This window comes from Triturus cristatus, chromosome 5_2 (assembly GCF_964204655.1).
Source record: "Triturus cristatus chromosome 5_2, aTriCri1.1, whole genome shotgun sequence".
NCBI lineage: Eukaryota > Metazoa > Chordata > Amphibia > Caudata > Salamandridae > Triturus > Triturus cristatus.
This window is the reverse complement of record NC_140588.1, coordinates 279,934,552-279,951,468: the sequence shown is the minus strand read 5'-3', so window position 1 is coordinate 279,951,468 and position 16,917 is coordinate 279,934,552.

Sequence of the window (16,917 nt, the reverse complement as noted above, 5' to 3'; positions counted from 1 at the left end):
TTCTGTACCTCTCTTGCCTCTTTCTGTACATCTCTTGGTTCTGTCTGCACTGCTCTTGGTTTTTTCGGCACTGCTCTTGCATCTTTCTGTACCCTTCTTGCCTCTTTCTGCACCTCTTTTGCTTCTTTATGCACTTCTCTCTCATCTTTCTGTATCCCTCTTGCCTCTTCTGCACCCCTGTTGCTTCTTTCTGCACTGCTCTTGCTTCTTTCTACATTTCTTTTGCCTCTTTCAACCCCCTTCTTTCCTCTTTCTGCAATTCTCTTGCCTGTTTTTGTACCTCTGTTGGTTCTTTCTGCACTGCACTTGCTTCTTTCTGCACCTCTCTGGCAAATTTCTGCACCCCTCTTGTCTCTTTCTATACCGCTCTTCCTACTTTCTGTAGCTCTCTTGCCTCTGTCTGCACTCCTGTTTCCTCTTTTGCCTGTTTCTGCAACTTTCTTGCCTCTTTCTGCAGTTCTCTTGCCTCCTTCTGCACCCCTGTTGCTTCTTTCTGCCCTTCTTTTGCCTCTTTCTATACCTCACTTGCTTCTTTCTGCACCCCTGTTGTCCCTTTCTGCACTCGGCTTTCCTCTTTCTGCACCTCTCTTCCTTCTTTTTGCACGCTTCTTCCTTTTTTTCAACCCTTTTGCCTCTTTCTGAAGTTCTCTTGCCATTTTCTGCACATTTCTTGCCTCTTTCTGCATCTCACTTTGCTCATTCTGCAATTCTCTTGCTTCTTCTTTCTACACCTCTCTTGCTTCTTTCAGCAATTCTCTTGCCTCTTTCTGCATTTCTCTTGCTTGTTTCTGCACCTCTCTTGCGTCTTTCTGCACCTCTGTTCCTTCTTTCTGTGCTTCTCTTTCTTCTTTCTATACCTCTCTTGCCTCTTTCTGCACCTCAGTTGCTTCTTTCTGCACTTCTCTTGCTTATTTCTGCACCTCTCTTGCAAATGTCTGCACCCCGTGCCTCTGTGTGCACCTTTCTTGCCTCTTTTTGCTAATCTCGCATCTTTCTGCACGCCTCTTGCCTCTTTCTGCACCCCTCTTGCCTCTTTCTGCACCTCTGTTGGTCCTTTCTCTACCTCTCTTTCCTCTGTTTGCACCTCTGTTCCCTTTTTGTACACCTCTTTTGCCTGTTTCTACAAATCTCTTGCCTCTTTCTGCACTTTTCCTGCCTCTTTCTGCACCTCAGTTGCTTCCTTCCGCACTTCTCTTGCCTCTTTCTGCACCTCTGTTGCTTCTTTCTGCAATTCTCTTGCTTCTTTCTACACCTCTCTTGCTTTTTTCTGCACCCCTTGTACCTCTTTCTGCTCCTCTTTTGCCTCTTTCTGTACCCCTGTTCCCTTTTCTGCACCTCTCCTGCCTGTTTCTGTACCTCTCTTGCCTCTTTTGGCACTTCCCTTGCCTCTTCCTGCACCTCTGCTGCTTCTTTCTGCTCTTCTTTAGCCTCTTTCTGCACCCCTCTTGCCTCTTTCTGCACCTCTGTTGCTTCTCTCTGCACTTCTCTTGCTTTTTGATGTACCTCTGTTGCTTCTTTCTGATCCCTCTTGCCCTTTCTGCACACTTCCCCCATCTTTGTGCAATTCTCTTGCCTCTTTATACACCACTCTTCCCTCTTTGTGCACCCCTCTTGCCTGTTTGTGCACCTCTGTTGCTTTTTTCTGCACTTCTCTTGCCTCTTTCTGCACCCTTCTTGCCTCTTTAAGCACCCCTATTCCCTCTTTCTGCACCTTCCCTGTCTGTTTCTGTACCTCTCTTGCCTCTTTTTGTACCTCTGTTGCTTCTTTCTGCACCTATTTTGCCTTTTTCTACACTATGTGTGCCTCTTTCAGCACCTCTGTGCTTCTTTCTGCACTTCTCTTCCTTCTTTCTGCACCACTCCTGCCTCTTTCTGTATCCCTCTTGCCTCTTTGTGCACCTCTCCTACATCTTTATGCACCACTCTTGCTTCTTTTTGCACCTCTGTTTGTTCTTTCTGCACTGCTCTTGCTTCTTTCTGCACCTCTTGTGCAAATGTCTGCATCCCTCTTGCCTCTTTCTGCAACCCTTTTTCTTATTTCTCTACCTCTCTTGCTTTTTTCTGCACTTCTCTTGCTTCTTTCTGCACTGCTCTTGCTTCTTTCTGCACCTCTCTGGCAAATTTATGTATTCCTCTTAACTCTTTATGCACCCCTGTTAACTCTTTCTGTACCTTTATTGCCTGTTTCTGCACCTCTCGTGCCTTTTTCGGCACCTCTGTTGCTTCTTTCTACACTTCTTTTGCCTCTTTCTGAATCCCTCTTACCTCTTTCAGCACCTCTGTTGCTTCTTTCTGAACTTCTCTTGCTTTTTTCTGCACCCCTCTTGCCTCTTCCTGTATCCCTTTTGCCTTTGTGTGCACCTCTCCTGCCTCTTTCTGCACCTCTCTTGCCTTTTTCTGCAGTTCGCCTGCCTCTTTCTTCACCTCTTTTGCTTCTTTATGCACTTTTCTTGCCTCTTTCTGTATCCCTCTTGCCTCTTTCTGCACACACAGGACTACTTTTAAACTGACCTCAGGCTCAGCAGTGCATACATGCAAATGCAGAAAATGGCTGCTGGCCTCTAAACTGTCATGTCCTATTATATGCTAGGGACTTAGATGTAGTTTTAATCCCCCTGCCTTATTATGTACTAGGGCCTTACAGGGGAGGTCATGCCAATCACAGGGGTACCCCAACCCATAGTGTACCCTAGTGTATGTAGATATTTTCACTGTTTTCTAAGTGTCTTTCAGCATGGCACTGGCTCTGGGCCTGATTAGGCAGAGCCCAGGGTCAGTCAGAGTCAGGTAGCACCAGTACCAGTCAGAAAAAGGTTCGGGGTGACCATGGCGCAGGATGACTTTGCAACAAGGCTTTGTTGTGCACCTCTATTGGTTCTTTCTGCATATCTCTTGCTTCTTTCTCCACCTTTCTTCCTCTTTCTGGACTTCTGTTACCTCTTTCGGCATTTAACTTGCTTCTTTCTGCACCTTTCTTCCTCTTTCTGCACATGTCCTACCTCTGAAAGCATATTTAGAAATTAGCATTTAAAAAAACCTTAGGAATTCACTGAAAAAAACCATATGTTTCAGGGAACGGTATAGTTAGAAATTAGCATTAAAAAAAACTTTTAAATTCACTGAAAATATCATATGGTGTCAGGGACGTTATAGTTAGAAATTAGTATTTAAAAATCCTTAGAAATTTACTGACAAAAACCACAGGTTTCAGGGACGTTATAGTTAGTTGGACATTTCACTTGTACCAAACCAGAGTAATTTGGCCGTCATAGTTAGATGAGCTAACTATAACTCACGCCCCCACAATGTACTGCTAATGATGTCACATATTACATCATTCATGACATGGCCAGTGACATCACTGATGACATCTTAAATAACATCACTGATGACATCATCCACGTGATAATCTGATGCATCTCCTCACACCCTAATATAACCTTTGATACACCCACTCTAAAATACAGACTATTATTTTCGCAACCATAGATACACCAATACCAGTTAGTACATACCCACTGATTCCTAGGTCTACAAACACATCCACTCATTCACCCATACAGTCATTCATACATGCAGTCACTCATCAATACAGCACTATCAGATACACTCATACACCTATAGACGCACACTCACACACTGCCACTCATCCATAGAGTTACTCACACACCTAGTCAGTCATGCAAAGAATCAATCACACTCAATCACACTCCCATTTACTCACCTATACAGTTATACACAGACCACCTCACTTATTGATACAGGTACTAACACATACCTACTCTCTTATACAATCACTGATAAAAGCACACACTCATCCATACAACCACTCTCACAATCACTCACTATCACATATAGTCAATTATATACTCCAACACTCACATATACTGCATTTCACATATGTAGTTACTTACTCATGTACCACTGACACATCCATTCACTCACTAACACACCCATAAATACATTCACCCAGCCATACAGCCCTTCACAGATGTACTCTTAAACCCATGCACCCAGTGAATCACCCACTCACACATCTATGCACAGAGTCACCCACCCACACAGACACTCAGGCACCCATACAGATACTCAGACAACCAATTAATAACCCATATAGACACTCCTGTAGCTACTCACCAACCCATGCAGCCGCTTACACACAAACTGACAGACTGATACAGACATTCACATAGTTTAGTCACTAACACATGCATTCAGTATGATACGTTTAATCACTCACTTATACAGTCAATCAAGCACCTATTAAATCATCCATGCAGACACTCATACACCCACTCATTCTTCAATACATCTTGGCATTTATATATATATTTTGCTCAGGGGCCCACTCAGGGTACAATAATTGCTTATAAATATGTTTGCACAAGCAGGACTTATTTAAAGAAAATAATAGTTCTGTAATGGGACTACAATTCCCAGCATGCAGGAAATGGAAGATGCACTTAGCAGAGCCCCAGTTGGGCAGTATATAAAGAGAGCATGCTTGAAAAACAGTTGATGCAGAACTCCCTGCGAGTGAGACTCTAATAAGTGACCTTTGAAAAAGAGGTGAGAACCTTGAAACGCGTCAGGTCTTGGAAATATTTACCCAAGAATAAAGAAGCAAGTTCCCTTTGATGAGAAAGCCGGATGGTTTCATTTGTTGTGTGTGCGTCCCCGTGATCTTGGGTGTTTGGTGAATAACATTCAGCACGGTTACTCAGCTGTGGGGGGAAGCACCATCCTACGAGCCACAAGAGGAGGCTGCTTGTTTGGAACTGTGTCCGGACTCGACAAAGCAGCACAACGAATGAGGAGATATGAACTTGTTTTTTTGCTCAGGGGCCCACTCAGGGTACAATAATTGCTTATAAATATGTTTGCACAAGCAGGACTTACTTAAAGAAAATAATAGTTCTGTAATGGGACTACAATTCCCAGCATGCAGGAAATGGAAGATGCACTTAGCAGAGCCCCGGTTGGGCAGTATATAAAGAGAGCATGCTTGAAAAACAGTTGATGCAGAACTCCCTGCGAGTGAAACTCTAATAAGTGACCTTTGAAAAAGAGGTGAGAACCTTGAAACGCGTCAGGTCTTGGAAATATTTACCCAAGAATAAAGAAGCAAGTTCCCTCTGATGAGAAAGCCGGATGGTTTCATTTGTTGTGTGTGCGTCCCCGTGATCTTGGGCGTTTGGTGAATAACATGCAGCACGGTTGCTCAGCCGTGGGGGGCAGCACCATCCTACGAGCCAGAAGAGGAGGCTGCTTGTTTGGAACTGTGTCCGGACTCAACAAAGCAGCACAACGAATGAGGAGATATGAACTTGTTTTTTTGCACAGGGGCCCACTCAGGGTACAATAATTGCTTATAAATATGTTTGCACAAGCAGGACTTACTTGAAGAAAATAATAGTTCTGTAATGGGACTAAAATTCCCAGCATGCAGGAAATGGAAGATGCACTTAGCAGAGCCCAGGTTGGGCAGTATATAAAGAGAGCATGCTTGAAAAACAGTTGATGCAGAACTCCCTGCGAGTGAGAGTCTAATAAGTGACCTTTGAAAAAGAGGTGAGAACCTTGAAACGCGTCAGGTCTTGGAAATATTTACCCAAGAATAAAGAAGCAAGTTCCCTTTGATGAGAAAGCCGGCTGGTTTAATTTGTTGTGTGTGCGTCCCCGTGATCTTGGGCATTTGGTGAATAACATTCAGCACTGTTGCTCAGCCGTGGGGGGCAGCACCATCCTACGAGCCAGAAGAGGAGGCTGCTTGTTTGGAACTGTGTCCGGACTTGACAAAGCAGCACAACGAATGAGGAGATATGAACTTGTTTTTTTGCTCAGGGGCCCACTCAGGGTACAATAATTGCTTATAAATATGTTTGCACAAGCAGGACTTATTTAAAGAAAATAATAGTTCTGTAATGGGACTACAATACCCAGCATGCAGGAAATGGAAGATGCACTTAGCAGAGCCCCGGTTGGGCACTATATAAAGAGAGCATGCTTGAAAACCAGTTGATTCAGAACTCCCTGCGAGTGAGCCTCTAATAAGTGACCTTTGAAAAAGAGGTGAGAACCTTGAAACGCGTCAGGTCTTGGAAATATTTACCCAAGAATAAAGAGGCAAGTTCCCTTTGACGAGAAAGCCGGATGGTTTCTAATTCTATTTTGAATAACTTTGGCGCCGGTTGACGAATCTTCGCAAAATTTTCAAAACTAATGGGGCGCTCCGCTCAGCTCCTACCCTGAAAGTTTTGGGGTGATTCGTCAAGCGGGGGCCAAGAAAAAAGGGGGGTCCCAAAACGCGTTTTTCCCATGCATTTTTCCATAGGACCTTTAGTCGAAGCTACAGCCCGAACGGCTGAACAGAATTAATTGAAACTTGGCAGAGAGGTAGTCCTCAGGTCAGGGAAGTGCCTTTTGCAGGTCTGGTGTCAATCTGTTCAGTATTTACTGAGAAAATAGCATTTAAAAGCATATAAATATCTATACGCGTGCACCGTGCGGTGCGCGAGCGAAATTCTGATTGGTTGTTAGATGTTAGTCAACATTCGAATCGGTTGAAATCAGGAAGTGTTGGCCGCCATTTTTCTCTCGCACTGAAAAGGAAAGGGGGAAAAAAGGTGGAAAACGTGAAAAGGGGGCAGGGAAGAGAGCTCCTGACCCCCTAGCCTTTGTCAGGGGGTCACAGAAGGACCCCAAAGTTGGAAAAAAACATTTTTTTTTTTTTTTAAATCGCGGGGTAAATTTTTTTTTAAAAAAAATATATTAATAAATACATAACAGCATTTAAAAAACCGTACAAATTCACTTAAAAAACCATAGGTTTCACACACGTTATAGTTAGGAATTAGCATTTCAAAAACCTTGCAAATTCACTTAGAAAACCATAGGTTTCACACAGGTTATAGTTAGGTGGATATTTCTCTCGTAAAAAACCAATGAAATTCCCCGTTATAGTTAGTTCAAATAACTATAACTCGCGCGACCGCCACTCTATCACAAGGATGATGTCATCAGTGATGCCACTGACCATGTCATGAGTGATGTAATATGTGAAGTCATCAGCAGTGGATTGCGGTCGCGCGAGTTATAGGACTTCCTCAAAAAAATCGACAACTTCACATGGAACAGTGAGCTCCTCATGATCACACTCGATGTACACAGCCTCTATACTATTATTAATCACCAGCAAGGTTTGGAGGCGTGTAAGCATTATTTGAAGGACAGGCCCATCAGGTTCCGTGATCATACCTCAATGATCATAGACATGACAGAATTCTGTCTGTTGAACAATATATTCATGTTTGACGGTTCTCTGTTTCGCCAAACCACAGGTACCGCGATGGGTTCGTGCTTTGCTCCCAGCTTCGCCAATCTTTTCATGGGGAGCTGGGAGGAGTCTGTTCGATCCCATCCGGGTCTCATCTCGGATTTTGGACATGTGTCGTTGTGGCTTCGCTACATCGACGACTTGTTCATTATCTGGAGGGGGACCGAGCGAGAGGCTGAGAAGTTCATTGAGAAACTCAATGACAATGAGTACAACATCAAACTCAGTGGGAATATCAGCAATATCTACGCTGAATATCTCGATGTGAAGCTCGAAGTAAGGGAGAATAAGATACACACCTCCCTGTTCAGAAAATGTACTGCAGGTAACAGCATCTTACATGCTCTCAGCAGCCACCCGGATACTCTTAAATGGAGTATCCCCTATGGTGAGCTGCTGAGAGCAAAAAGGAACTGCAACACAGAAGAGGCATACGTACTTGAGAGCAACAACATCATCACTCGGTTTACGGAGAGAGGTTACCCGAAATGGGTACTTAAGAGAGCACTTGATCGAGCCAAACAGGTAGATAGATCAACTACCATTGCTGACAAACCGTGTGATGAGACGGAGGGTGAGGCCTCCCCTAGAATAATTACCACTTTCAGCACAGATGCCAATAAGATCAGGCATATCATCTCGAAACACTGGGGTACCCTCAAGAGTGACAACGTTATTGGGGGGGTGATTCCAGACAGACCCAACATAACTTTCAGGAGAGGGAGAAACCTTAGAGACATGTTGGTACGCAGTGATGTCACTATCTATCCACAGAAAGACCTGCATGGCCTAAGGGGTTTTTTCCCCTGCGGCCATTGCAAAGCGTGCAATAAGAGTAATTTTCGTAAACATGTCAGATACAATGGTGTCAGTAAGGAACTCACCCAATTCCTCACATGCAGTTCGACATTTGTGGTGTATGCCATTGAGTGTACATGCAACCTCTGGTACATCGGCAGCACCACATGCATGGCCAAGAAGCGCATTCTGGAACATGCCAGGGCCATAAAAAATCAGGACCCCAAATACCCAGTAGCGCGTCATTTCAGAGAGACACATCGCTCAAACACCAATGACATGAGTTTCTTCATCCTAGAACAGATTGAAAAACATCCTAGGGGGGGGAATAGGCTACTCATGTTAAGGCAAAGAGAGTCGAAATACATCATAGACTTTCAAACAAAAAATCCCACTGGATTGAACCAGGACGAGGAGTTGTCAATACACCTTAAAGAATGATCCTGTTGACACCCAGATAACACCTGGGCGTGTCATTCTTGTACATACATACATCTCTGTATTTACATTTTAGTGCGAACCTGGAGCTTCTCATTATTGTAGTTGTCTTGCTTTTCACATTTAGTTTCTCTTTTCAGACATCTGTTCATCTGAACATGGGATGTTTGTTTTTTTTTTTTTTTTTTATAACTAGCCGCGGCATATGTTATAGTCACATTGCTGGATGGGTGGCTGCTATTAGTGCGAGTCATGTTATCCCCTCCCTTTATTCATGAGGGTGTCACTATCATAGATACTCACTACCAGTTACTATCCTTTGCTCTATGACTGAATGCTCTTCCTCTTTTATCTTCTTTCCTAATTTTTGTTTCCTGTGTTTCTTTTTAGTCACTTGAGCCAAGGACTTGGCCCTTCTATCAAATTTCACCAGCACAAGATATTTATCAATTCCTCACATGACACAGGAACCTGTACATCACTCACTTCTTTCTCTTATCTTTTTGGATGGCAGAAATGATTGCAACCTCATCATTGAAAACACGAGCACATGAGGATGACGCTTTGGTATTTACCTTTCAATGTCATTTTATGCATTATGTATATCCTTTATGACAACGTGATCAAGATGGACATTTCTTTTGGACTTTGGAACCGTACAAAATACTATAACCCCATGAGATGTAACTGACCGATGCTTGAGATGCTCGTTGTGCACAACACGGGGCACTTGACCCCCATTAGTTAGTATTTTGCAATTTTCCTGTGTGAACTGCCAATCATGCGGATCACAGGTTTCTCTTACCTCGTTTTGTTAATTATGAGAATGCGAGCTTCAACACATCTGTGTTTTATTTTATTTTATTTTTAACACAGAGCACAGTACACTTATAACTATTGTGGTTCCATTGTTCAAATTAGTCAGTCCGTGTGACAACATGCAGCGCCAATTGTTAAGTTATTGTATTTCACGCTATCTGGTCACTGAGATGATGTTGGGGACAGTTCTTTCAAGTGTATTCACACCGTTACAAGATGTCCGCTGCACCCAGCACATTAGTCCACCTTTCAATGACTGTTGTTGTTTTCTATTTAACTGCATTGCCATTCATCAGCCTACATTCACGTGATCAAGCTCGAGGGCGAGCGAAACGCGTTGTGAATAAACGGCGATTTCACCTTGGTACGGAGTTTTGTGTTTCTGAGAGTGCACTTATTTGAAACGTTGGTTCTATTGAGATTACGAACCGGATTTCCCTGCCGGTGTGTGCACCACTCTACGTGGGTCCCAAGCCGTCCGGAAGGGGAGAAGCGCTTTTTGGATATATATATATATATATATATATATATATATATATATATATATATATATATATATATATATATATATATATATATATATATATATATATATATATATATATATATATATATATATATATATATATCAAGCAAGTCCTGAACTCCCAATCCAAGCTGGGGAGTCTAGAAAACAGGTACGGACCTCAAACCATACACGTTGCTGTTGTCCAAAGAAAATGTACCAAGCGGTTTAAAGTTTCATTTCCGACTTTATTTTATTTAGTCAGACAAGTGTCCGCCTCAGACGCGTTTCGATCGCCTCCGCGATCTTGATCACATGACGCGCTGAGACCGGACCTTCCTTTAAAAAGATAGTAACACCCAATCAATTCTCTTGTGCTCAATAAACATAAACAAAATACTAGAGAACTGAAAAATCACCATGAAACTTTCGTGAATTCATTTCAAAGAATTCAACACTCCAAAAAATCACAAAGAATAGTACAAATCACAATACTGAGCATATATTGGCTGTACAAAAAATGTCTGGCAAGTGCCCCAGAATTAATTAGATACAGTAATAAATCTCAATCAAGATTAATATGTACTAAATCACAAGATCCATGGTTAATTGATTAATAATAACATAGTTTCATGCTCATGTTCTCTGAGTAAAAAATTAAGCAAACAATGGTTTCTTTGAATCAAAAAATATAAAGATTTTAAAGAGTAAAAGAGAGTAAAAATAATAAAAAGCGGTGAAAAGAAAGGAAAAAGAAAATGAGGTAAAGCAAAAGACAGAAAAGAAAAATATTCCTGAAAAATAGAATTGATATTAAGGCTGCCAGAGAAGCATAGAACAACTAGATGTGTAAGTGACTAATCAAAAAAGTTTTTTTGCACATCAGCATAAAAAAACAACAACCAAAGGATCAGATACAGATTTTATAAAGTATTCATAAAAAAGTATGCAGGTCCTCACTCGTATTCATCCCATTTGGCATTTTAGTGTCAAGTAATAGGATGAAGGAGGATTCTAACTGACGAAGTTTTTTCTCTCTGTTACCCCCACGGATTGAAGGGGACACTGCCCCAATGACAAAATATTTCAAGTCACTGATTTTGTTGGAATGGATGGCTTTAAAATGTTGGGCAACAGGATATGTGGAATCCGAGTTAACAATCGCACGAAGATGTTGCAAAATGCGATTGAAAACTGGTAATTTGGTACTGCCCACATACTTAAGATGACAAGTGCATTCAAGCACATAAACTGCATAGTCCATACGACAAGTGTAATGATGTTTTATTTGTACTGGAATGTTACTGAAAGCTGTGATGTATTCAGAAACATTAGTTCCAAATTTACAGGCACGGCATGAAGTGCATTTGAAAAAGCCAGAACGTGATAACCAAGTGACTGTTTCCGTAACTTCAGGGTTAGATTTGACTAAGGCATCCCTCATAGAGGGTGCTCTACTGAATGTGATATTAGGTAAATCAGGCAACAAAAATTTGAGGGTCATGTCAGTCAGAACAATGGGCCAATGTTTGTAAATGATACCACGGAAATTTGTATGTTGTTTGCAAAAAGTGGTAATTAGTCTTATAGGTTGCATAACCTCATTCGTTACTTCACTCTCAGAAGATGTGGTGTGGGGTTGTTCAGTGGGAAGGCAGGATTCACGTGAGCAAAGATTGGCTTTATCAAGTGCTCTTTTGAGGTTAAGTTGATTGTAACCTTGGGCAAGGAATCGATCAAAGGCTTCCTTCTGACATTGTTCAAGGTCAGATTGGCGGCTGCAAATACGCCGTAGGCGAAGAAATTCCCCATAAGGTATGCTGTTTATGAGATGGGGTGGATGAGCACTACTGGCATGTAGGATGGAATTCCCAGCCGTGCTTTTTCTATGCAATTTCGTTTCTATATGGTTGTCTAAAATAAAGACCTCAACATCCAGAAATTCCACCCTCACATTACTGATGTTCGCCGTAAACTGTAAATTCATAGTATTGGTGTTAATTGAATTCACAAAAGAGAAAGCCTCCTCTTTAGATCCTTCCCAAACGATAAAAATATCGTCTATGTACCTGCCATAGTATCGGATGTGTGAATTCCACATGTTCTTGTGTGTGACTCGGAGGACATGTTCCTCCCACCAACCCACCAAAAGGCAGGCATAGGTTGGGGAAAAACATGCCCCCATAGCCACGCCCCTGAGTTGTTTGTATAAAACTTTGTTGAAGAGAAATACATTATTATTGAGGCAAAGGTCAATCATTTGAAGAAGCATGTCATTATGCTCTTTGAAATTAATGGAGCGAAAGCCCAAAAAGTACTCTATAGCCGTCAACCCTTGTGAGTGTACTATGCTAGTATAAAGGGAAGCAATGTCTAGCGTGATAAACATGAAATTCGATTGCCAATGGACTTCTTGTATTTTCTTCAAAAAATCGCCAGTGTCCTTAATAAAGGACGGCAAAGCAATCATATGTGACTGAAGAAAATAGTCAACATACTTAGACATGGCTTCCAAAAGGCTTTTCCTGGCAGAGATGATGGGTCTGCCAGGTATAGGGTGAATTCCCTTATGTACCTTAGGAATAAAGTATAGGGTGGCTGTAGTTGCAAAATCATTCTTGAGAAACAGATACTCATTTTTGGAAAGAAGCCCCATTCTTTTCCATTGTGCCAAGAGGGAGGAGACAGTTTTTTTAATTTGTATGAGATGGTCTCGACCTACTTTGCAATAGCAATCAGTATCCGATAAGTGGCGTTGTGCCTCCTGAAGATAATCAAGTTTAGGCCATAAAACTATGTTCCCTCCCTTGTCAGCACCCATGACCACAATCTGACCATTATCACAAATCTTTTTGATTAATGCCCAATAATTCCTCAATTTCCAATTAATTTTACCACATTTAGAGTGAGTCAACAAATTTAATTTTTTCAAGTCATCAATTACCATGTCACTAAAGACATCTACAGAATCTTTAGGCATCATTGGGTAAAAACAAGAAGGAGGACGAAACGGACTGGCAGCCGCCAATCCCGTGTTGATTCCTTCAAGTTGTTCACAGTCATTGTCAAGTACTGAAGAGTCCGAGTTTTCCTTGGCCAAGGATTGCATCATTTGTAACATGTTGGAGTCCCGGACTTGTAAGGCATCCAGCATAATGTTAGAGGTAGTAGCCTCTGTAGTGGACTTATTAAGTTGGAAGAACTTCTTAAGCTTGATCTTGCGAATACATTTATAGACATCAATGTGAGACTGTTTTTATGAAAAGTTGGACTCAGGACAAAATGACAGACCTAGCATTAATAGTTGTTTTTCAGCTTCAGTTAGTACAGTGTCCGTTAAATTGATAATGGTGTTATCATGAGAGTCTAACGTTTCCATCTCCGTCCTCCTCTGCCCCTGTTTGATGGCCTTGAGGCGCTGCCTGCGCCTCTCTCTCCGACGCTGGCTGATACTGCGTTGGTTTGGCTCTGGGGATTCCTGGGGCGGAGGGTTGCTCGCCTGTCCATGGTTAAAAAATTAAGCTCCTCCCCTAAAGTGTGTCTTATTGCCACAGTGCTGGATGTTGCTGGTATACCGGGGCCTTCATCCGAATCCCCGCTGGTGAGAGAGTTGGTATCTGATTCAACTTCAATAGTGGTGTTGTCATTGTCAACATTGGTACGGTTAGATGGAACCTGATCAGTAAGAGCTTTTCTTTTCATGTTGTCAAATTTACGTGAAAACGTGAAGACCCTTCCCGCCAAGTAATCATCTCTATCCCTTGCAAATTTGAAAGCCTTACGAGTTTTGATAGTGTCCTCGTACTGTTTCAATTTGTTGGCTATTGTAATTTTCCCCTTGGCAATGATATCCTTTTGATCATGGGCATCGAGAACGTTGTTTAATTCATCGATCTCCTTTAAAATCCGTTCTCTATCAATCACAGCATATTTGATTAAAATATGAACCATGTTCATAGAGGCTTGAAGATTGTTAGTAGCCCATTCTGAGAGCATATCAGGGTGTGGATTCTCATAAGAGGGTGCAATCATAACTCGCAGTCCTCGCGGCACCCTGCCTGCATCACGATACTTTTCAAGTGATTTGCTCTCCCACCACTTAGAAAGCTCAGTTTTTTGTAATTTCTCCAATTTTTTCAACATTCTCCTGACATCATTGGTATTTCCCTCATAGATTCGTGTTTCAGCTTCAACACTGGCAGTTGGTAAATTATCAAATAATGCTTCTGCTGCTGCCTCCCGGTCACGCAGCGCGTCCTGGGCTAACATTATAAGCTAACAAGCTTGCTTTAGTCAGTTGATAAAAACCGCTACACCTAGGACATGGACGTAAATTCAAACAACGATAGACAGATATCTCCCAACCCGTTGTAAAACCTCCTTAGCACAGCGGATGACTCCTTACCGGCAAAAGAAAATAGGAACCAGGAATCCGCCGACTCCGAAGGGCTCAAAATTTCCTTGTCCGGTTTGCGGGGTATTGCAACGCTGATCGGAGAGACGGGGGGCGTGGCCAAGTTACTCCTTCCGAGTCAAGTGTAATCACTGAAAGTGATATCCGGCCAAAACACGATCACGCCACTTCAGAGGGAGAGGGTCCGTAGAATCCAGAGTTCAGCCGGCTTCTGGAAGAATTTGTATCAAGCAAGTCCTGAACTCCCAATCCAAGCTGGGGAGTCTAGAAAACAGGTACGGACCTCAAACCATACACGTTGCTGTTGTCCAAAGAAAATGTACCAAGCGGTTTAAAGTTTCATTTCCGACTTTATTCCATTTAGGCAGACAAGTGTCCGCCTCAGACGCGTTTCGATCGCCTCCGCGATCTTGATCACATGACGCGCTGAGACCGGACCTTCCTTTAAAAAGATAGTAACACCCAATCAATTCTCTTGTGCTCAATAAACATAAACAAAATACTAGAGAACTGAAAAATCACCATGAAACTTTCGTGAATTCATTTCAAAGAATTCAACACTCCAAAAAATCACAAAGAATAGTACAAATCACAATACTGAGCATATATTGGCTGTACAAAAAATGTCTGGCAAGTGCCCCAGAATTAATAAGATACAGTAATAAATCTCAATCAAGATTAATATGTACTAAATCACAAGATCCATGGTTAATTGATTAATAATAACATAGTTTCATGCTCATGTTCTCTGAGTAAAAAATTAAGCAAACAATGGTTTCTTTGAATCAAAAAATATAAAGATTTTAAAGAGTAAAAGAGAGTAAAAATAATAAAAAGCGGTGAAAAGAAAGGAAAAAGAAAATGAGGTAAAGCAAAAGACAGAAAAGAAAAATATTCCTGAAAAATAGAATTGATATTAAGGCTGCCAGAGAAGCATAGAACAACTAGATGTGTAAGTGACTAATCAAAAAAGTTTTTTTGCACATCAGCATAAAAAAACAACAACCAAAGGATCAGATACAGATTTTATAAGGTATTCATAAAAAATTATGCAGGTCCTCACTCGTATTCATCCCATTTGGCATTTTAGTGTCAAGTAATAGGATGAAGGAGGATTCTAACTGACGAAGTTGTTTCTCTCTGTTACCCCCACGGATTGAAGGGGACACTGCCCCAATGACAAAATATTTCAAGTCACTGATTTTGTTGGAATGGATGGCTTTAAAATGTCGGGCAACAGGATATGTGGAATCCGAGTTAACAATCGCACGAAGATGTTGCAAAATGCGATTGAAAACCGGTAATTTGGTACTGCCCACATACTTAAGATGACAAGTGCATTCAAGCACATAAACTGCATAGTCCGTACGACAAGTGTAATGATGTTTTATTTGTACTGGAATGTTACTGAAAGCTGTGATGTATTCAGAAACATTAGTTCCAAATTTACAGGCACGGCATGAAGTGCATTTGAAAAAGCCAGAACGTGATAACCAAGTGACTGTTTCCGTAACTTCAGGGTTAGATTTGACTAAGGCATCCCTCATAGAGGGTGCTCTCCTGAATGTGATATTAGGTAAATCAGGCAACAAAAATTTGAGGGTTATGTCAGTCAGAACAATGGGCCAATGTTTGTAAATGATACCACGGAAATTTTTATGTTGTTTGCAAAAAGTGGTAATTAGTCTTATAGGTTGCATAACCTCATTCGTTACTTCACTCTCAGAAGATGTGGTGTGGGGTTGTTCAGTGGGAAGGCAGGATTCACGTGAGCAAAGATTGGCTTTATCAAGTGCTCTTTTGAGGTTAAGTTGATTGTAACCTCGGGCAAAGAATCGATCAAAGGCTTCCTTCTGACATTGTTCAAGGTCAGATTGGCGGCTGCAAATACGCCGTAGGCGAAGAAATTCCCCATAAGTTATGCTGTATATGAGATGGGGTGGATGAGCACTACTGGCATGTAGGATGGAATTCCCAGCCGTGCTTTTTCTATGCAATTTGGTTTCTATATGGTTGTCTAAAATAAAGACCTCCACATCCAGAAATTCCACCCTCTCATTACTGATGTTCGCCGTAAACTGTAAATTCATAGTATTGGTGTTAATTGAATTCACAAAAGAGAAAGCCTCCTCTTTAGATCCTTCCCAAACGATAAAAATATCGTCTATGTACCTGCCATAGTATCGGATGTGTGAATTCCACATGTTCTTGTGTGTGACTCGGAGGACATGTTCCTCCCACCAACCCACCAAAAGGCAGGCATAGGTTGGGGAAAAACATGCCCCCATAGCCACGCCCCTGAGTTGTTTGTATAAAACTTTGTTGAAGAGAAATACATTATTATTGAGGCAAAGGTCAATCATTTGAAGAAGCATGTCATTATGCTCTTTGAAATTAATGGAGCGAAAGCCCACAAAGTACTCTATAGCCGTCAACCCTTGTGAGTGTACTATGCTAGTATAAAGGGAAGCAATGTCTAGCGTGATAAACATGAAATTCGATTGCCAATGGACTTCTTGTATTTTCTTCAAAAAATCGCGAGTGTCCTTAATAAAGGACGGCAAAGCAATCATATGTGACTGAAGAAAATAGTCAACATACTTAGAC